Source organism: Peromyscus californicus, unplaced genomic scaffold (genome assembly GCF_007827085.1).
Source record: "Peromyscus californicus insignis strain IS unplaced genomic scaffold, ASM782708v3 Scaffold_4__1_contigs__length_199733344, whole genome shotgun sequence".
Classification (NCBI taxonomy): Eukaryota; Metazoa; Chordata; class Mammalia; order Rodentia; family Cricetidae; genus Peromyscus; species Peromyscus californicus.
Window position 1 is genome coordinate 168418760 of NW_026294562.1, and position 23917 is coordinate 168442676.

The window sequence follows — 23917 nt, forward strand, 5'->3', positions numbered from 1 at the left end:
CAAACCAAATAAAGCCACATGTGATGCCTGCAAAGAAATGGGAAAATCCTGGTGTATAGAAGGCCCTAGCATCTGTTCTATTACCATAGTTGAACAGGTACCAACCAGAGCGGGGATGCAGATTAGTAGAAGAGAATCCATGTAGCATACATAATCCCTTGATTCATCACTGGCACAACACACAAAAACCCCACTGGACTCTCATGTGTGCCCTGAGCCTGAGTCTGAGATGTTCCCCTGTGGCCATTACCCTGAGCCTATCTAGGAAGGAGAAGTCCCCCTCAGCCCATTCTAGCTCAATGCTGGGCATAGCTGCATGTGCTTTGTTTGGCTAGAGCAGGATTCTCTGCTTAACCTAGGTATCTGTGAGGTGGATCTGTGTCGATACCCAAGAGTGGATGAGTGTCCAAGCTCTAGGTCTCTATATGTAGGCAGTTATAGCCATGAGGAAACAGAAATTACTCACAAGCAACACTCAGGCTGAATGGGGCACTTTGGGTGGCAGTCACTCATTTCCTGCCACTCATAGGGTCCTGTGTCAGTTGAGACACTGAATAAGGGAGAGTCCAGTTGTCCTGATAGTTTCAGCCTGTCACCTTCTAAGAGGCTTTGACCATTTTCCCTCCACAGGTCGATTGTATTCTGACACTCACATACGTGCTTTAAGGCTACCATCCTCAACCTCTGTGGGGTTAGAATTGTTGTGATGGTTGCTTGTGTAGCAGTGCTATGCAGACATCAGAGAGAAGATGGCCTGCTATGGAACCTCTGACCCTTGCAAAGGCCTCTTTTAATGAGTGTTGGTCTTCCTAACATCCACCTCAAATCCTTGTCCTTAGAGAACCAGGCAGAAGATGAATCACAGGCAGATGAAGGAGGCCTTGAGTGTCCAGAGATAGTAGGTCTTCTGTGCTGTGTAAGAGAATAGTCTTTGCCATGTGTGTCCTGAACTGCAGACCATGATGATACAGATCTAGGATCTGGAGTCAGATAACCATTTTCTCTCCTGGACCTCACCGACCCACTGCCTGTCTTGCACCAAAGAGTGCTGTGTCCCTCTCACTACACTGATATCCACTGCTGTGCCTGGGCTAGTGTCCTCCAAGGCACTGATGTTTAAGGAAATCATACAGATAGGACAGAATAAAGCTTTCCATTGAGCTTCCCTGAGAAGCACCCGCAAACAGTCCTCAGGACTTGTGTGTACAGAAATCTCACACATGAAACCAGGAGTGGGCCTGCCATTCAGCTAAATGAGTAGACTGGATCATAACATGAGTCAATCTTCCCAGTTGTTTTATGGTGATTGAGATGAGGCATAGATCCCCAAATTAAAAGCATGAGTCACAGAATGATCTAGGAGAGGGAAGATTATTGGTTAAAAGTGGGCTTGAAACAGAACCATTGTCTTGGCCTGTGATGCTCTTTCTTGCACAGTTAAGAGTTATAGCAACGTATTTCCTGAAATGCAGGAATGCAGGTTGCTATTCTCTCTCTCTCTCTCTCTCTCTCTCTCTCTCTCTCTCTCTCTCTCTCTCTCTCTCTCTCTCATCTCATTCTCTCTCTCTCTCTCTCTCTCTCTCTCTCTCTCTCTCTCTCTCTCACTTGGTCTGACTGTCTTTCTTTTCATGTGCATGGTTATTTTTACTGCATGTGTATCTGTGAACCACAAGTATTCCTGGTGCCCACAGAACCCAGAAGAGGGCATTGGATACCCTGGAAATGGAATTACAGATTGTTTATGAGATGTCATGGGTGTGCTGAAAACAGAACTTGGGTCCTCTACAAGAGCAATCAGTTCTCTTAACCAGTGAGGCATCTCTCCAGCACTTCTGATGGTTGTTTTCAGAAGCAGATCTGATTGGTAGAAGGTAATGAGCAAGAACTTGCTGGAACTCTGGCTGGAAAGGACAGGTGTGTTTGGCAGATCTGGCTTAGAAATTTGGACTCTAACTTTCTTCATATGAAACCATTGTTACTAATACCCAGGATCTAAGGCCAATCTCTGAAAGCATTACTTCTCTAAAGAGTACAATGTTAAGAGACAAATGTTATGTTGTTTGAAATCACTGACTTCCTGTTGAGAGAGAGACCTGTGTTAGATGCATGATCTATTGGAAGGGTGAAAGCAAAGCCATGTCCATTTCCTTTCTGGAGTAACTATAGTGGCATGCCACAAAATAAATGATTTTCTGTCCAGTAGGTGGGCTTGGGACTCTTGAAATTTTGCAGGAATTCTGCAGAGGCAGGTAGCTTAGATCTAAAGTCAAATGGAACTGTCCATTTGTTTTCATTTCCTGGAACAGACATTCACTCAAGCTCCTGATGACCAACATTAACATCTTTGAGAAAGAGTTCCTCCAACTGCACAGACACTTGAGAAGCCCTCCAGGGTAAAACACTGAATATATGGTTATACACAGACAGCTTGTCTGTCTGTCACTCATGGCCTGTGTGAAGCAGATGTACACACTATTGTTTCTGTGTCTCAATTTCCGAGTGATAGCACACATGGTGAATGGATGTTGCCATGGAGATAAGGTAACCTCAATATGAACAGGGCCCTGACACTGGGACAGGACAGCTGTATGGATCATCACTATCTGTTACTACTTGCCTGCAAGAGAGAATTCATTAGATTTAATCCCTGAGGACATGCAGTCATCAGGAGGACCTTTGTCCTCTGTCCCTCCCCTTGAAGACCCTGACTGTCCTGTGACAACTCATAAGATGTCACCATTAGAGCAGCTGGCTAAGGGCCTGGGAACTAGAGCAGCTTGACTCTCCATGTTGAGACTCAGAAGAAGATGCTAGGCTGACGAGTGGATACCTAGGGACTATGTAGAATCCCCTGGAACTAGAGTTAGGTAATGTTGTGAAGCCTCTTCACATAGGTGCTGGGAACTGAACTCATGCTCTCTGGAAGAGCAGCATGTGCTATTAAACACTGGGCCATATCTCCAGCCTTCCTTTCTTATTCTCTTTCTTTTGCCCTTTGTGGTTCCAGTGAACCCCTGAATTCACCTTCTAGATGCCTGTCTGCCTTCTGGTCCACTGCAACTAGGGCTTTTGGAGGACCAAATGCCCCTGCTGCTTTGGGATATTCCAGTGTCTCGAAAAGGATGTATGTATGTATGTATGTATGTATGAATAATGATACAAGGGCAATGATTTGAAGAAATCTCATCTTGGTAGATAAGAAAATAGGCTAATAACACATTTTGGATTTTAATTTACAGTTACTTATTCATTTTAGATAAGTGTTTGAGAGAGAGATAATATGTGTGTTTACTCATACATACATCAGTGTGTGGGTGAGAAAATGTTACTGCACATATATTCAGGCTAGACGACATGAGGGAGTTGGTTCTCTCCTTCTACCAAGTTGGATCTAGGGACTGAAATCAGCATGACACCCTTGGCAGCCAGTGCCTTTACCCACTGAGCCATTTTGGTGGTCCACCCTGCTCTGATTTTCATTTAGAGGGAGATTCTACCATAGTTGAGAAAATCAGTCTTCAGTAAATAATAGCAAATGATAATAAAAACTTTGAGTAGAAAACAATCTGGTTCCCCCTTCTTACTGTTTCCACTTCACCAAAGGCTCCCTGCAACTGAACCTCTGTCCTTCTCTTTTCTCCCCCTACAGGCTCAAGAACAAACCCTTAGTCTCTTCTCAAGCATAGAAGACTCCAACCATACTCTGAGTTCCTATCCACTGTTAAGTCATGGTCTCTGTAACTTAGCAGCAGGACACAGGTTTTCAGCTTTAGCCCAAGTTCCCACAGCTTTAGTCAGGCCACATCTTCTGCAGCTCACTCTAGGACAGAGAGTTTAGGAATTGTCTGTGCTGTGACACAACTACTCCGAGTGTACAACACCTGGCTCCTCCTTGGTCCATGTAATACATGGTGTGAAACTTCCCTCTGCCCAGAAAAGGTTATAAAAGATCAGAACTTTCCTCTGTGCCAGGGATTGGGAGAAGTATGCTCAATGATGTTGCCCAGAAATGGAAAACACTCTCAAAAGAGGCTCCTCGACCTCCTTTCATGATCACACTCTCATGGTAGTTATTTCTTGTTCTCACACTCTCCCTAGTTGTATCTGATTTTCACTCCTCTTTAAAGCTATTAAAAATCCTTGTTAGAATTTTCTACATACTTATTATATTTACATCATTCCCATTCCCCATGCTCACCCTCTACCTCCTCCCGTGCCTTCCACTCTCTCAAATTCATGCCTCTTCTGAAATTATTACACATATATTTATATAAAATTGATGAATATATAAATATAATCTGCTAGGTCCATTTAGTGTTGTTCATGTGTATATATATTTGTCTGTGGCTGACCATTTGGGATTGGATACTCTCTCTGGGGATAATCCATGGAGATTTTTCCCACTCTCAACACTCATTAACTACTGTAGCTCTTTATTTATGGGTGGAGCCCTGGGAGATTTCCTCATCCACACAAGCATGTAAGTTGGCATAGTCATTGTTTAGGTTATGTTTAGTTGGCCATATAGTTGAGAATTTTTGGGACTAGCTTTCTTGTCATATATAAATGACACAATCTCACAGAAGGCATCATTGTCCTCTGACTCTAACAACCACTCCATCTCCTCTTCCAAAGATGCTTCCTGAGTTTCAAACAATGGGATTGTGATGCAGATAAATAAATTGGGGCTGGACATCCTGTGGTGTCTGTTGTTCTAGGCATTTAGACTACTTTTTAATTTCTTTGCTGGTCTCTGTGCAAGCAGAGGCTTCTTTGGTGACAACAAGAGCTACACTCAGCTGTGGGTATAAAGATTTGTGCTTATATTTACCTAGAAATTATATTGGTTTAGGAAAGTGGCCACAGCATGTTCTACTGTAGGATCCATGACCTTACTAGCCAGTTGTAGTTGTCTAGGATTCCAATACCAGAAATGATTTCCCTACTATCAATCATGTTTTAAGTCTAATTAAACAGTTGTTGAGTACCTCCAAGATATAAGAGCCACTCTTGCAACTTGAGAGATATCTTTCCATGCTGGTCTATCCTGTGGTTTGTAGGCATCACAACTCAGTAGGACTACTGATTGTTGCAAGCTTGACTAGAAACTTCAAGCACTATAAGTTCTGTTTTTCAGGGAGGAGACTTCTGGATCATATCCAGCTAGATCACTCAAAGCCTATAAGTGCAGGATGTCTTCAACAGTAAGGACCTATCTTCAAATTCTAGAAGACAAGCAAGGGCAACAGAAATAGTGTATATTGCTTGAGGAATCTCCTGGACTAAACTGATGAACAATTATATAGGATGTTTCTCATCCCTGGTACTTGGTTTCCATTAGTCAATAGCTCTTGGTGGGGAGCATTCTTACCCCCAAGTAGCACAACTTCATATATATATCTGATGTAATTTTAGGTAAATGTAAAATAATATTAATTGCTATAACTTTTTACACATCCTTAGTGTTATTTATCCCTCTTACAACCTTCTCCCTCTGTATTACACTCATTCTCTTCCACAATAAAGACTCCTGTAGCTGGAAGTTTTCCTGTGTCCTGCCTGGTCCCACAGCTGCTCAGACCCAAGTAAACACTCAGAGACTTATATTAATTAAAACTGCTCAGCCATTAGCTCAGGCCTATCACTGACTAGCTCTTACACTCAAACTCAGCCCATTTCTGTTAATCTATATGTTGCCACATGTTCCATGGCTTTACCTGTATGCCATTACATACTGCTTCCTGGATGGTGGGCTGCCATCTCCTCTCTCAGCCTTCCTTTTCCCAGAATTCTCCTTGTCTGCTTATCCTGCCTATATTTCCTGCCTGGCTACTGGCCAATCAGCATGTTATTTATCAACCAATCAGAGTAACACATTCACAGCATACAGAGCAATATCACCCCTCATTTCCCCTTTTCTTTCTATTTAAAAGGAAGGTTTTTAACTTCAACATAGTAAAATTACATATAATAGAACAGTTATCAAGCAACAATTACAGTTACAATATGTAGTCTATTTGTATTTTTTAAAATTAAAGAAAATATTCTATCTATCCTGTATTTGTGAGTCTAAAGTTTCATTTCTAATTTATCTTTTATCTTAAACAAGGAAAATTATAACTATTTAGTCTTCAACTACATCAAAGACTGCAGAAGGATATAATATTACCTAAGTAAACAGGAAGTACATTATAAGCAACTTCCAAAAATGTAGAATGACAGAGACAGCTGGCTGCCTGGACAACCACTCAATGTTCTCCTGCAATGTTGCGGCATCCATTTTCAGCCCACAGGCCTAGAGTCTCTCAGTCACTTCTTTCTGTGTCCTATAGAATGTCTGGCAGTTTCTTCTTCAAAGGAGGAACCTAAAGGACCATTTTGCCTTGCAAAGTTCAATGGTCACTTTCCTATGGGCCCCTCATGTCCAGTCAATACAACATTTTGTCAAGCAGTCCATGCAAGAACAGTTTCTTGTCCAAATGGCTATTTTTACCAAGAAGAAAATAAACTCCATATGGAGTTTGATGCCCATCCTCCTCTCTGAAGTAAATTGGTGCTGCCAGGAGCAGACGTGTCTCATTGTCCAGGAAAGTCTAACTTTTTAAAACATTTTAAATGCCATATTCTGTAGGTCTTTGACGTGTTTGAAGATTATCTACCTAATTGAATTGTATCTGTGTATACCTAGAAAACTTAACATGACTATAAGTTTGACTGTCATAGAAGACTAATTATTAATCTGTATTTCTTAATTATCCATTACAATTTAAATGAATTGCGTAAGCATAATACCTTAAACAAGAGCAGAAATATATGTATAGTATAACAAAATCAACTCTAAATTTGTATCAATAAACTAAAATCTATACCAATGTAAAACATTTTAAACAAGTTGCTCTTTAAAAGTAGATTCAACAATCCATCCTTTTTCCTATCATATGTGTATCCTCTATTTCCATATCATATCCCTTTTCTTCTTTTAGAAAGTTATTGACTGTGACCAATAACAATTTGTAACCAACAACCTAAACAAAGACAAACATCCATAATCCACTTTTTGGGAATGTGGGCATAGTTTTCTAGGCTACTTCCTGCTGATAAAAGTCACTGTATACTTATGGGGATACAAAGAAAATTTTAGGATTATGGTCAAGTTCTGACTGGAGTAGTCTGTGAGGCCATATTCTCTGAGCCAGTTGCCTTGAAGTTGATTTTGAATGTTGGATGATCTGGAACATGGTGTCATTGGAGACCTTTCAGGGGTCTGCTCAAACCATATTAGACTGGAAGCAATCCATAAGTTTTCATCTTCTGTGGAAACAAAAGCAGAATCTCTTTTCCAAAGCAACATATCCTTAGACATAAACTTTGAAGTCCAGATACCTTTAAAATATACATATTGATTTAATTCAGCAGCTTTTACAATCAAATGTCTCTCTGCAGTTAAAAAAATCCCCAAGACAACACAATCCAGATTCTCTGTGTAAAATTCATCTTTACATGACTTATTTTTATATTACATTTACTGTCTCTTTAAAGACTTTATTTTTAAAAACTATTTCTTTATATGATTGTCTATACTCATTTTCTTCTTTCTTCCAAGCCTATGTACATTTTTACACACACTGTAAACCATTTAAAGTCTTATTCCATCTGAATCTGCCTTATTGTGAATCTATCGCTTTAAACTGCAGACTGAAATGGCAGTTTTGGCTGCTGGCTCCACCCACCTCAGCTTCCCAACATTGCAACTACATTTATAGCCAGCTCTGGGAACCATGCTCACTGCCGACTCTGGGAAGCAGTGGGTCTATGCTTCCATCCATCCAGCTGCATATAGCCCAGAAATCTCTTTTCTTTTTTAGAAGCAAAAGCTATATCCACCATGTCGTGTGGCTTGCAGACACCTCTATGTAACTTGGCAGTAATCTACCATGCTGTAGCTCCAGCCCACATGCCAAGAACCCACCACAGCCAGGGTACACATCATTGTACCTAGGCCCGCCATGAGTGACATGAACTAAGAAGGTGCTCTTAGCTACATTTATAATCTCTTCTTAAGCTCTCTCAGAGTTTAGGTGGAAACTCTTGCCAACACGTGTGGGCACCCTTTGTCACTAAAGTTTTCATGTGTCCTGCCTAGCCCATGGTCAGGACAATTCTCTCTCACCAGCCAGTCCCACAGCCACTTGGACCCAAATAAATATACACACAGGCTAATATTTTTAAGGTATGACCATGGCAGGCTTCTTGTTATACCTTAAATTATAACCCATTTCTATAGCTCTATACTTTGCCACATGGCTTGTGGCTTACCAGTCCTTTCATATTTTGATTCTCATGGTGGTGGCTGGCAGCATCTCCTCTGCTCTCCTTTCTTGTCTATCAGTTTGGATTTCCCACCTGCCTCTAAGCTGCCTTGCCATATGCCGAACGGCTTTACTTAGAAACTCACTAAGAAGTGTTAAGTGTATAAGTTTGAAAGACATCATAAGATAGTTTTCTGTTGGTAATATGTTAGGATAGAAAGTGAATTAGGTACATTTTGGACTCACCAAAATAGAATAGATAATGGAATATTTTCTCTGAATTTGTCAAATGCAAATGGACTAGACATTGTTAATTTATTTACTACTTGTGTATATTGTATATAATTATTGTACTTATTGTATATAGTTTTCTTACATTAGTTATAACTTTTTATTTTTTATTTTTATTAGACAAAAAAAGAGGAAATGTGGTGATATTTTATTTGTGCTGAAATGTGATGATATTTTATTTGTGCTTTGATAAATAAAGCTTGCCTGAAGATCAGAGGGGAAAGGCCAGCCATTTTAAGTAAACAAAGTAAAGCAGTACACATCCTTAATCCAATCACTTAGCAGGCAGAGTCTCTGTGTGTTCAAGGCCATACTAGGGAACAGAGTCAAGTGTGGTGACACACGCCTTTAATCCCAGTACCAACCATAGAGACCTGGAGGTCTGTACAGACAGGTAATGACAAGGAAGTGAAGTAGCTGGGCTAAGAGCCAATGAGAGGGCAGAAAATCAAGGCAATAAAGGCACATGTAGACAGGAAGTAGCTTGCATTTGGAAGCTGTAGAGTTGGTGAAGTAAGATTGGCTGGTGGTTTTTCCTATTCCCCTGATCTCTCTAAGGCTTTCACCCCTATATTGGGCTCTATGCTTTTTATTTAATAAGACTATTTAGAAATTTGTCTACAGACTCCATCTTTTTCCATTCCCCCTTCATATCATCTGTACTCTGCTCTTCCTATCCCTGTTATCACTTTTAACTTTCCTACTTTATCTGAATATCCTGGTTGTGTAAACCCATCTGAAGGTTCAGAGCTGGGAACTACAATTATATTATTCATTATATGGAAGATACTTTGCTTGTGCATAAAAATGAAGAAACTTTGCTTAACACCTTTGGACAGCTTCAACAATGTCTTACTTGTGCGGGGTTAATTATTGCTCCAGAAAAAGTGCAATGACAGCTACCTTTTCAATATCAAGAACATATATTATACCCTAAAGAACTGAAATCACAAAAATTAGAAATAAGAAAAGATGGTTTAAAAGCTTTAAATGATTTTCAAAAGTTATTAGGAGACATTCAATGGTTATGACCTTATTTGAAACTACCTACTGGTGATTTGAAATCTTTAAGTGATATTTTTTAAAGGAGATAATGACCCTAATTCACAAAGAGAGTTAACTGAAGAAGGCAGACAGGTTCTTTTACAAGAGTAAAATGCTATCCAATATCAGCACATGCACTATATTAATTATAATTTACCTTGGCATGCATATATCCTACCCACAAGACATACTCCTACAGCAGTCCTATGGCAAAACAATCTTCTTTTATGGTTACATCTTCCTGTTTCACCAGTTAAGGCATTAAATACATATTATGAAGCTGTAGCTTGTTTGGTACAGAAAAGCAGGACTGAATCTAGATTTTGTTTTTGGTAAAGAAACAGGTGTGATTAGTGTTCTTTTTATGAAACAGCAAATTGATTGGCTTTTTCAAAATGATGATTCTTGGGCAATTGCTTTTTCTCAGTTTTTGGGTCAAATTGATAATCAGTTCCCAGCTGATCAAATGTTACAATTCACTCAAATTAATTCATTTGTATTTCCTGAGGTTGTGATGACAAATCCTGTAAAAGATGCTGTATTCATATTTTACTTATGGTTCTTCTAATGGGAAAGCTGCTTATGTTATCAATAGAAAAAGCTATGTAGTACAAACAAGCCCAGCTTCTGCACAGATAACGGAATTGCAGGCAGTGAATACAGTTTTTCAATTTCTTGTAAACAGTTCATTTATTTATACACAGATAGTCAATATATTTACAGAGCTCTTCAAGTCATAGAAACTGTTCCATACATTGGGACTAGCAACAATCAAGTCAGATTGTTATTTCAGAAAATTCAAGACAATATTCACCAAAGAAAGCTACCATGCTTTGTGGGTCATACTAGAGCTCATTCTAATCTTCCTGGTCCTCTATCTGAGGGTAATGCAACAGCTAACAAATTCACATGAATAATTGCATTATCTCAAACAGAATTGGCTCAATAATCACATGCCATACTGATTTCCAAAGTAGCTATACAAGATTGCATTCCCACCAGGAGTAGAGGAGTGTTCCCCTTGCTCCACATCCTATCCAACATAAGCTGTCTGCAGTGCTTTTGATCTTAGCCATTTTGACAAGTGTAGGATGGTATCTTAGAGTCATTTTGATTTGCATGTCCCTGATAATTAAGGATACTGAACAATTCCCTAAATGTCTTTTGTCTGTTTGAAATTCTTCCTTTGAGAATTCTCTGTTTAGCTCTATAGCCCATTTTTTAATTGGATTGTTCGGTGTTTTGATGTCTAGTTTCTTAAGTTCTTTATAGATTTTGGAGATCAGCCCTTTGTCAGATGCGGGGATGGTGAAAATCTTTTCCCATTCTGTAGGCTGCTGTTTTTATCTTATTTACTGTGTCCTTTGCCTTACAGAAGCTTCTCAGATTTAGGAGGTCCCACTTATTAATTGTTGTTCTCAGTGTCTGTGCTACTGATGTTGTATTTAGGAAGTGGTCTCCTGTGCCAGTGCATTCAAGACTATTTCCTACTTTCTCTTCTATCAGGTTCAGTGTAACTGGTTTTATATTGAGGTCTTTGATCCACTTGGACTTGAGTTTTGTGCATGGTGATAGATATGGATCTATTTGCAATCTTCTACATGTTGATGTCCAGTTATGCCAGCAATATTTGTTGAAGATGCTTTCTTTTTTCCATGGTACAGTTTTGGCTTCTTTGTCAAAAATCAGGCATTCATAGGTATGTGGGTTAATGTCAGAATCTTCAATTCCATCGGTCCACATGTCAGTTTTTATGCCAATACCAAGCTGTTTTTATTACTATACATCTATAGTAGAACTTGAAGTCAGGGATCGTGATACCTGTAGAGGTGGTTTTGTTGTACAGGTTTCTTTTAGCTATCCTGGGTTTTTTGTTTTTCCAAATGAAGTTGAGTATTGTTCTTTCCAGGTCTGTGAAGAATTGTGTTGGGATTTTGATGGAGATTGCATTGAATCTGTAGATTGCTTTTGGTAAGATTGCCACTTTTACTATGTTAATCCTTCCTATCCATGAGCATGGGAGATCTTTCCATTTTCTGACATCTTCTTCAATTTCTTTATTCAGAAACTTAAAGTTCTTGTCATACAGGTCCTTTACTTGCTTAGTTAGAGTTAACCCAAGGTATTTTATATTATTTGTGGCTATTGTGAAGGGTGATATTTCTCTGATTTCTTTTTCAGCCCATTTATCATTTGTATATAGGAGGGCTACTGATTTTTTTTAGTTAATCTTGTATCCTGCCATATTACTGAAGAGGTTTATCAGCTGTAGGAGTTTCCTGATAGAATTTTTGGGGTCACTTATGTATACTATCATATCATCTGCAAATAGTGAAAGTTTGACTTCTTCCTCCCCAATTTGTCTCCCCTTGATCTTTTTTTGCTGTCTTATTGTTCTAGTTAGAACTTCAAGTACTATGTTGAATAAATGTGGGGAAAGCGGACAGCCTTGCCTTATTCCTGATTTTAGTGGAATCACTTTGAGTTTCTCTCCATTTAATTTGATGTTGGCTGTAGGCTTGCTGTAAATTGCCTTTATTATGTTTAGGTATGTTCCCTGTATTCCTGATTTTCCCAAGACCTTTATCATGAAGGGGTGTTCGATTTTGTCAAAGACATTTTCAGCATCTAATGAAATGATCATGTGGTTTTTTTCTTTTAGTTTGTTTATACAGTGTATTACATTTATAGACTTTCATATGTTGAACCACCCTTGCATCTCTGAGATAAGGCTACCTGATCATGGTGGATAATGTTTTTGATGTGTGTAGCTGTAGAATTTTTCTCCAGCTCCCACCACCAAGTCCTGCCAGTCCCGAAGCCCACTTATAAAACAAACACACAGACTCTTACATTATTTAAACTGCTTGGCCATTAGCTCAGGCCTATCATTGTCTAGCTCTCACTCTTATATTCAGCCCATTTTTATTAATCTTTACTTTGCCACGTGGCTCGTGGCTTACTGATACTTTACATCTTCCTTGTCTTGGCAGTGGCTCCAGCAGGTCTCTCCTTCCTTCCTTCTTCCTCAATTCTCCTCTCTCCTTGTCCCGCCTATACTTCCTGCCTGGTCACTGGCCAATCAGTGCTTTATTTATATTGAGTGATATCCACAGCAGATGTGTTCTTGAAGTCAGTTTGCCAATATTTTATTGAGTATTTTTGCATCAGTGTTCATGAGGGAGATTGGTCTGTAATTCTCTTTGTTTGTTACATCTTTGTGTGGCTTGGGAATCAGTTTAACTGTAGCCTTATAAAAGGAGTTTGGTGACATTCCTTCTGTTTCTATTGTGTGGAACAATTTAAAGATTATTGGTATTAGCTCTTCTTTGAAAATCTGGTAGAATTCTGCATTCAAACCATCTGGTCCTGGGCTTTTCTTGGTTGGGAGACTTTTAATGACTGTTTCTATTTCCTTAGGGGTTATTGGTCTATTTAAATTGTTTATCTGGTCTTCATTTAACTTTGGTATATGGTACCTATCCAGAAAACTGTCCATTTCTTCCAGATTTTCCAATTTTGTGGAGTACAGTTTTTTGAAGTATGACCTAATGATTTTCTGGATTTCCTCGTTGTCTGTTGTTATGTCTCCCTTTTCTTTTCTGATTTTGTTAATTTGGATGTTCTCTCTCTGCCTTTTGGTTATTCTGGATAAGGGCTTGTCTATCTTGTGGATCTTCTCAAAGAACCAACTCTTTGTTTCATTTATTCTTTGTATTGTTCTCTTTGTTTCTTATTGATTTCAGCTCTCAATTTGATTATTTCCTGATGTCTATTCCTCCTGGGTGAGTTTACTTCTTGTTCTAGAGCTTTCAAGTGTGCTGTTAAGTCTCTAGTGTGAAATTTCTCCAACTTCTTTATGTGGGCATTTAGAGCTATGAATTTTCCTCTAGCACTGCTTTCAAAGTGTCCCATAAGTTTGGGTATGTAGTACATTCATTTTCATTGAACTCTAGGAAGTCTTTAATTTCTTTTCTAATTTCTTCTTTGACACATTGGTGATTCAGTTGAGCATTATTCAGTTTCCATGAGATTGTAGGCTTTCTGTAATTTTTGTTGTTGTTCAAATCTAACTTTAATTCATGGTGGTCTGATAAGATACAGGAGGTTACTTCAATTTTTTGTATCTGTTGAGATTTGCTTTGTGACTGAGAATGTGGTTGATTTTAAAGTAAGTTCCATGGGGTGCTGAGAAGAAGGTATATTCTTTTTTGTTAGGGTGGAATGTTCTGTAGATATCAATTAAGTCCATTTGAGTCATAGCATCAGTTAAGTCCCTTATTTCTCTGTTAAGTTTTGAGCTGGCAGATCTGTCCAGTGGTGAGAGTGTGGTGTTGCAGACTCCCACTATTAATGTGTGGCATTTGAGTGTTATTTAAGCTTTAGTAATGTTTCCTGTTCATTTACTCAGGTTGTCTATTTCCAGCATTCCCTCTGTTTGTGTCTTCTTCATTGTTTTTATTTCAATTTTCAGATCTTCAACTGTTTCCTTCACATGTTTAATTGCTTTTTCATGCTTTTCTTGGCTCTCTTTAAGGGATTTATTGATTTCTTCCAATTTTTTGTTTGTCTTTTCTTCAATTTCTTTAAGGGAATTTTTCATTGTTTCTTTAAAGGCCTCTAGCATCTTCATGAAGCTACTTTTAAGGTCGCTTTCTTCTGCTTCTTCTACATTGTAATGTTCAGGTCTTACTGTTGGAGGAGGGCTAGATTCTGGTGATGCCATGTTGCTCTTTATGTTGTTGTATGTATTTTTGCACTGACATCTGCCCATCTCTTCCTCTGATAGGTATATGAGGTGCCTGTGTCTGAGTGAGCTGCTATTGATCAACTCTGTGCTTGTTGTGTCTGTGTCTCAGGGGGCCCCTCTGGGTCCAATCTTAGCTCTTGGTCTAATTGGAGCTGGCAGATTCTGAATCTCAGGGAGCTGCTCTTAGCCCAATCCAAACTAGTTGATTCTGTGACTCAGGAAGTAGCTCTTAGTTTTATCAGGGCTCTTGGTCTAGTCAGGATTGGTGGATTCTGTGTCTCAAGAAGCCTCTCTTGGTCCAGTGAGAGCTGGCAGATTCTGTGTCTCAGGAAGGCACTCTTGGTCCAATGACAGCTGGTAGATTCCTTGTCTCAGGAAGTTACTGGGGTCACAGCCAGATGGGTATTGGGGTAGAGTGTGGGTCTTATAGATTGCAGAGTTCAATGGAGGGGGGTTTGGTGGGAGAGCCTAGCCATGGGGAATTTTTCCTGCTGGCCTGCAACTGGGTGAGAGTTGGGTAGGGGTTCCCTGGGACTGGCTGTGTCCCAGAGCCTGGGTCCCAGAGGCAGGACTCACTCTTAAATAATGTTTTAGTTGTCTATTATTTCTTTCCACAAAAGATTAAGGAGGATAATATGTAATGCCAGTGATTTGATATTAAACCTGAGAATTGCAAGAAAAAGGCAAGTTCCACTATTTTTTAGCTAAATTTGAAGCAATTTTTAATTAAATACTGGCCAAGATGATAGGCTCTGGCCAATAACATAGCATGACTTCCTAGGAAATGGCAATGAGTCACATTTTGCAGAGGCTTAAAAAGACAAAACCACAAGGCCACTGTGTTTCCCAAGATCCTGTAAGGGGCAAGCATATATCCTGACATACTTGCTTCCTGTATACCTCCCACCTACATGTCATCAAGCACAGCACCTGCTTGAGTCAAACAAACTTGTTAAGGGGAGTGAAAGCATGTGGTTTGTTGTCTTCCATAAATAGTAGTCCCAAGCAGTCCTGGAAGATATCTGTCCTTGGGAAAGTGGAGCTTACAGGTCAACTTTGATTCTTTCATTCCCCTGTTGAGTTGTATCCTCAGTCAAGTCCTGGACTCTGTGACAGGTACTTGTGTATATTGGGATCTAATAACCATTAGCCTAGGGGTACCCAGACAGGAATCATCATCTAGTTAAGGCATTAATGATGCAACAGCCCAAAATAAACTAGCAGAAATAGAAGAGTGAAAGGCCCCACAATGACTGTCATTAGAGTTAATATCTAGGAGGAGCCTGGGACTTGAAATGGGCATCAGTCATTTATTTCATCTGTTACATAGAGCAGTTGCCCAGGCTACCAGACCCAGCTCTCCCAAGGCCCCTGGTAGTCAAAAGTCCCACAGACATCAACAAAGATCCTGGCTAAGGTAGGCCTAATGAAGGGCCTTAAGTAATGGACTCAATGATGATTCTTGGATATGAGAAGTGATTTCTAGAGGCTTGAAGAAAAATTAAAATGTCAGGTGTTTTAACTTTGGCAAATAAGATCACCTAAAAGAAGATTTTAGACAGGGCATTCCTAAAGATAATGTTTCTTCTAATCCAAACAGAAGCTCCTTACCTTCTGGAGTAATGTAGAAGGTGTGGCAAAGGCTGACATTGGACCAATGAATGCAGATCAACAAGGGACAGAAATGTAACCCTTTGACATCAGGAAATACCTTTGGAAGCCTCTTACAGGCCCCTATGTCAAATTTGGTTCAATCATCCAATGTCACCTTTGGGGGAACTCGTCCCCACAGTAATTAAAGGATCTACTGCCTATTGTAAAAAACCATAGTGCACCAGGCGGTGGTGGCGCACGCCTTTAATCCCAGCACTTGGGAGGCAGAGCCAGGCAGATCTCTGTGAGTTCGAGGCCAGCCTGGACTACCAAGTGAGTTCCAGGAAAGGTGCAAAGCTACACAGAGAAACCCTGTCTCAAAAAACCAAAAAAAAAAAAAAACCCATAGTGCTCTGGATGATAGAACATCTTTACAAGATAAAACAAAAATTTCAGAAGAAACCATAAAGCAAATATTTTGGCAAACTTCTGTAAGTGTTCACAGGGCAAAGACAAAAATATGAATGAATGATATTGTAACTGAAGGTTTTGTAGACACAGAGGCAGATGTAACAATAATTGCACCCAAATCTTGTCATCCAAATTGGTCTCTTCAGGAGGTAAATGTTCAGCTTTTAGGGATTAAAACTTTATCTCAGGTAAAACAAAGCACAATATGGGTCAAATGTATAGGGCCAGAAGGACAGGGAGATAAATTAAAGACATATGTGGCTAATACAGCAATGGATTTATGGGGACATGATTTGTTACAGCAATGGAATAACTGAGTGAACATTCCTCTAATCTTAGAAACAAATCACAAAGTAACATGATTCTGAGAAAAATATTAAAAGGTATTATAAAGTACAGTCACTGACTATTCAGTTTGTATATGAATAGGACGCAATAGCTGATGATATTTCAAAGGTACCAGCAGCCCTACCTTTAAAATGGTTAAATAACAAACCTGTCTGGGCAGAACAATGGCCTATGAGATCAGAAAAATTGCACACTGGTACAGGAGAAGCTAAATGATCAACATATTTCAAACTTACCAGTCCCTTGAATTCTCCTGTATTTGTTATTAAAAAGGTATCTGGGAAAATGGAGAATATTAACAGATTTGAGTGCCATAAATAAAGTAATTCAGCCAATGGGCTCTCTGCAGCCTGGAATTACCCTGCCTTCTCTATTACCTAAAAGATGGTCTATTAAAGTCATTGATTTAAAAGACTGTTTCTTCATTATACCTTTACAAGAAAAGGATAGAGAAAAAATTGCTTTCATGTGCCTAATTATAATGATTCTCAACCTGTTAAGAGATATCAATGAAAGGTTCTTCCACAAGGGATGTTGAACAGCCCCATTCTGTGTCAATATTTTGTAGGACAGCCATATAAAATGATTTGTATACAGTTTCCTCAATCTGTAATTTACCTTTATATGGATAATATCTTACTAGCTGATTCACCTGTAGATACTTTACAGAAAATGTTTGAACAAGTAAAGAAAAATTTCCCTTGTTGAGGATTACAAATTGCTCCTGAAAAAATACAAAGAAGAAATTCTATTAATTACCTAAGATATAAAATAAGTTTGCAAAGAATTCAACTCCAAAAGGTATAAATCAGGAGAGATCAAGTGTGGACTCTTAATGACTTTCCAAAATTTGCTGGGAGACATTAACTTGCTACAGTCCACAACTGGATTAACAACACAAGAATTGAGTAATTTGTTTCAACCTTCCAAGGTGACAAGGACTTAAATTGTCCAGGAAAATTATCAGCTGAATGTAAGAGAGAATTGACTTTGGTAGAAAAGAAATTAGAGGATGCACATGTGAATCATTTGGATCCAGAACTTGATTGCATTCTGGTTATTTTACCTTCTATGCATTCCCCTACAGGAGTTTTAATGCAGAGAAGATATCATCTTATAATGGATATTCTTGTCACACAAATAGAGTAAAGAATTAAAGACCTATGTAAAAAAGGTTTCTGAGTTGATTCTAAAATGAAAATTGAGACTTAGTCAATTAGCAGGAATAGACCCAGCAGAAATTGTAGAACATTTCATTAATGCTGAAATTTCTTCTTTATGGATAGAAAGTGAACATTGGGAAAGAGCTTGCAGTAATTTTTGGGAGAGATTAACAACAAATATCCCAAAAGCAAGAGAATTCAGTTTATAAAGAGAACTAACAGTTTGTGAAGAGATCCTTCCTCAAATTGTATAGGGACACTAATTTCTGGAGCCTCTACATTCTATAATGATGCAAAAAAATCAGGAAAGGCAGGTTATAAATCAGGAAATTTGAATAAAGTGGCTCAAATCCCTTATGATTTTGTTCAAAAGTCAGAATTATATGCTATTCTCATGGTATTATTAGATTTTCCAGAACCTCTTAATATAGTTACTAACTCTCAATATGGAAAGTTGTTTTACATATTGAAACTGGTTAATTCATTCCAGATAATACAGAATTGACTTTGCTATTTGTTCAGTTACAAGAAATAATCAGGAATAGAAATAATCCCTTCTATATAACACATATCAGATCCCATGTGCGTCTAGAGGGCTACCAGGCCCTCTAGCACAAGGTAATGATGAATTTGGTCAACTATTGGTAGGAAATGTGTTAGAAGCCTCAGAGTTTCATTGAAAAACACCATGTCAATAGCAACGGTTTGAAAAACAATTTTTCCATCACTTGGCAACAAACCAAGGAAATTATAAGAAAATGTCCTACATGTTGCTGGTATAACTAAATTCCACTACCTGCAGGAAGCAACCCAAAAGGTATTCAAAAAAATAAAATTTGGCAAATGGACATGTTTCATTTTGCAGAGTTTGTAAAATTAAAGTTTGTACACCACACCATAGATAAATATTCAGCATTTTAATTGGCAACTGCTTTGAGTTCTGAAAAGGCTCATTCCGTATCCACTCATTTGTTAAAAGTTATAGCCATTATGGGAATAACTGTCAAAATCAAGACTGACAATGCTCCAGCATATGTCACTAGTAAAATGAAACTGGTTTTTGCATATTACAACATAAAAGGTATTACAGGCATTCCACACAATCCTCCAGGACAAGCAGTTATAGAAAGATCAAATTGATCTCTGAAAGATATGTTTAATAAACAGAAAGAAGTAATAAAACCCCCAGAGATAGATTACATAATGCTATATCCTGGCAAATACAACTCTATTGATGCTGGCAATTGCCTCTATATTCTGGTTCTGATAATGGTATTACCAATCTGATTGCTCTCAACAAAATGGTCACAGCCTCGGTCTTGCCATGGTCACTCCAACTTGAACCTGACTAATACCTTGACCAGTCATAACATTGCCCATGTCAATTCTTACTTAATTTAAGGAAAACATTTCATTGTGGCTGGCTTACAGTTTCAGAGGTTTAGTACATTATAATTATAGCAGGACATGGTGCTGAAGAAGGAGCTGAGAGTTCTACATCTTGATCTGTAGGCAGCAGAAGAAAACTGTGAACCACAATAGACATAGCTTGAACATGTAAGTCCATAAAGCCTGCCCTAACAGTGACACACTTTCTACAACAAGCCCACACTTACTCTATCAAGGCCACACCTCCTAATATCACCACATCCTATGATCCAGGCATTCAAACACATGAGTCTACGTAAGGCATAGGTATTCAAACCACCACACCTCAGCACAGTAAGTAAGCAGGTGTACTTACAGCATGGGAGATATAAAGGCTTCAGACAGAACCATTGCTTGGTCCCTAACCAGCAATGCCCTGCCTCACACAGGTAAGGACCATGCAGAGATATTTCATGAAATACCAGTAGTTGTTTTCTTTTATTTTTCTTTTTGTGTATGGAATTTTTGGCTACATGTACATCTATGACCACAAGCAAATCTGGTGCCCAGAGAAGCCAGAACAGGACATTGGATCCCCTGGATACTGGAGTTATAGTTGGTTATGATCTGCCATATGTGTGGTGGGAACTTAACTTTGGCCCTCTATGATAGGAATCAGTGCCTTAACCACTGAGCCATCACTCCAGCCATTTCAGGTGGATGTTTTCTGAGGCATAACTAACTGGTAGAAGGTAGAGAGCAAGAACTTGCAAGGACTCTGGCTGAAAGGGACAGTTGTGTTTGGTATATCTTGGCTATGGATTTGGGATGCTAACTTGTTCCATATGTGACCATTGTTAGTAATACCCAGTATCTAAAGCCAGTCACTGCAAGGATTATTTCTATAAAGAGCACAATATGGTAAGATGAGAAGCAGGTGCTAAAATGGATTTATTCACTAACTTCTTCAGCAGAAAGTCCATGTACTAGATATGGTTCCTACTGGAAGGGACAAATTTAAGCCCTGTCCTTTACCTTTCAGGTGTAGAGATATCCACATACAAGAAAACACATCGTTTCCTGTCTACTAGGTGGGTTTGGGAGACCTGAAATTCTGCAGAAATTCTCCAGAGGCAGATGGCTGTTCTAGAGTCAAATCTAACTGTCCATTTGTTTTCATTTCCTGCACCAGACATCCCCTCAAGCTGCTGATGACAAAGATTAAATTCTCTAAGAAACAGCTCCTCATGATCCACAGACATCAGAGATGGCCTCCAGGGTGGAGACACTCTATATGTACCTGTAGACAGATTGCTTATGCTTCCCATCTTCCATCCATGACTTGTGTGAGCCTAATTGGATGAAAATGTTTTCTGTGTCTTGATATCCCAGTGATATCACATATGGTAAATGAATATTGTCATAGCAATAGAGTAGGCTAAATATGACCAAGGACCTGACATTGGGACAAGACAGCTGTTTACATCAGTCTTGTCCTATTTATGATTGTTACTATTTACCTACAGAAAGAGTTCACTAGACTTAATCGCTGAGGACATTCAGTCATCAGGAGGACCTATATCCTCTGTCCCTCCACTTGGGGACATTGATATTCCTGTAAAGTCACATAAACCCATCAGAAATGTTGGCTTAGGGCCTCGGCACCTGGGCAGCTGTATTCTCTATGCTGAGATTCAAAAGGACTTGCCCAGGTGACCTAGCTTAACTGTGGGTCTCTTGGTAACAATGGTTGGTTCCATGAGTTAGGAGATTCAGACAGCTAACAAATCATTCTTCTCTGTTAGCTGTAACAGGTCAGACTATAAGCCTGACCACATTCTCCAGCTCACTTGGAGTCAGGATTCTGAGACAATGATCTTGAGCCAGGACATCCTGGTCGTGGGTCACCCCTCTAATAAGATTTCATATTTCCCTCATTTAGCTACATTTATGGTGAGATCCACAAAATCTGAGCTTGTTCTGATCCTTTGAATGAGTTACATCACCACATATACTATTCTCAGCAGGGTGAATTCAGATAAAAGATTGACATTGCAATTGGTCTACACTGGGTGTGCACTAACTGCTTAAACCCTAACATGGGCTAAAAATAAAATAAAATGAGATAAAATTTTTAAAAAATATCATGTGTCCATCAGGATGTTGTTGGAAAGAGCAAAGATCCATTGATGCACATTGTGTCTGCCACTGTGTGCAAGTCTCGGTAATCTTTGATTGACAGCTATTATAGCTGCATATGCCCATAAATTTCAACCACATTTACCCCTTTTCATCAGTAAAACTTTGTACTGATAAAAATTAAAAAGTTTTTACCTTTTTTGTTTTTACTGTCATTCCCTGGTAGACTAAGAACAAGTAGAATGCCAGGCATTGGTGGCACATTCCTTTAATCCCAGCACTCAGGAGACAGAGGCAGATGGATCTCTGGATTTGAGGCCAGCCTGGTCTATAGAATGAGGTCCAGGACAACCAGGGCTACACACAGAAACCTCGACTTGAAAAACCAAAAAAGGAAAACTGAACTAATAGACTATTCTCACCTTCAGCTGCATCGCGCAACTGTGATACTATGGTAATTTAAGCAATATGGAGAGGGTACCAGCAGGTTGAAAGTAAGGCTAGAAGCTGGAGGGAAGGAAGGATTCTTAGTTAAGAGCACTGACTGCTCTTTCAGAGAACATGAGTTCAATTCCCAACACATACAGGGCAGCTCACCATAACAACTAACTACAATTCTAGGGAACCCAATGCCTCTACTGGACTCCGCATGCATTGCGTGCAGGTGGTACACAGACACACAGGTAGAAAAAACACTCATAAACATCAGTAAATCTTGTAAAAAAAAATCTTTAAAAAATAAATAAAAACTGAGGCTAGAGAGAGAAGAGGGGAATCTTGGCCCCTGGGCATTTCATGGAATGCTGTGCCTATGTTCTAAGCAGATGTGTTCATCCCTGAGCTTCAGTGTGAGTGACTGGGTGGTTCTACAGAATTTGGTGGAAAGAAGCAATGTGACGTGATCATTTTCAGTTAGTGCTCCTGAACATCTCCTACAGATCACTCTAAAACAGAACATTCACCCTGCATGTCATTGTATTCTCAGGTTTGTGAATGGTTCAACTCAACTGCTTCTAGGTGTGCTCACAATTAAGAGCATTTTGTGGGTTGGGGATGCCTTCTCTCTTTCAACCACTAGAATCCTTGGGCCATCTCTTTCTTATTTTATTTTTATGAGATTTATTTTATTTTATATATGCATATGGTTCTGTACAAACCTCTGTGCAGGACCCTTCTGAAGCCAGAGGACTTTGTGGAATTCTCTGGAGCTAGAGTTACAGAAGGTTGGTTGTGAAGGCACCAAATATTGATGCTGGGAACTGAACTCAGGTCCTCTGGAAGAGCAACAAGTGCACTTATCCACTGAGCCATCTCCCCAGGCCTCCTTTGTCATTTTCTTTCTCTGTGCGTGAGAAAATCCTACTGTAGAGTTATGGAAGTTAGAAGGCATGAGGGAGTTGAGTCTGTCTCTGAACCACGTGGGACATGGGGATTGACTCAGCATGTCAGCCTTATCAGCAAGTGCCTTTACCCACTGAGCCATCTCTTTAGCCCAACCTGGTAGGATTTTCATTTGGAGAATCACCCTGTCATAGTTGGAGACTTAAATCGTCAAAATATAATGGCCAACACTGATTAATTTTGAGTAGAGAACACTCTGGCTTTCCCCTCCATCTCTTAACATTTCCTGCTCACTAAGAGCTTCCTGTTCCTGCTGCTGAACTGCTGTCCTCCCCCCTCCACCCCCACCGTCCTCTCTCTGTACTCTGCAAGCACAAACTCTGAGGCCCCTCTCAAGCTCTTATCTTAGGAAATTTCATCTATTCTTTGAGATCCCCTTCTCTTATCCACTGTCAATGCATGGTCACCTTACCTTTGTGTCAGGACACAGGTCTGCAGCTTTTGGCCAGATTCCCACACCCTTAATCAGGCCACATCTCCTACAGATCACTCTAGAACAGAGTGCAGGAGCTGTCTGTGCTGAGACCTGACTGCTCACACTACAGTACCGGGCTCCTCCATGCTCCTTGTCACTTACACAACACTGAACTACAGCACATGATGTGAAACCCCCCACCATTGCTAGGAGATTGAAAAAGATCATACTTTTTTTCTCCTGGGGATCAGGAGAAGACTGCTTAATGATATTGCCCAGAAATAGAGGGTGTTCTTAGAAAAGGCTCCTCAATTTCCCTCCCTGATCACTCTCTTGGTAGCTGTTTCTCATTCTCTCACTCTCCCCAGCCCTCTCTTATTTTCATTCTTATTTTTAAAGCTTTTAAAAGTACTTTTTTAGAATTTTCTACATACATATTCTGTTTACATTATGTCCTTTTCACCCCACTCTCCTACTCTACCACCTGTTAGGAGTTCAACTCCCTCTCAACTTCATGGTTTTTTTTCTTTAATTGTTATTATTATTACATATATGTATGCATAAGTCAATAAATACATAATACAATCTGATGGGTCCATTTAGGGTTGTCCATATATATATGTGT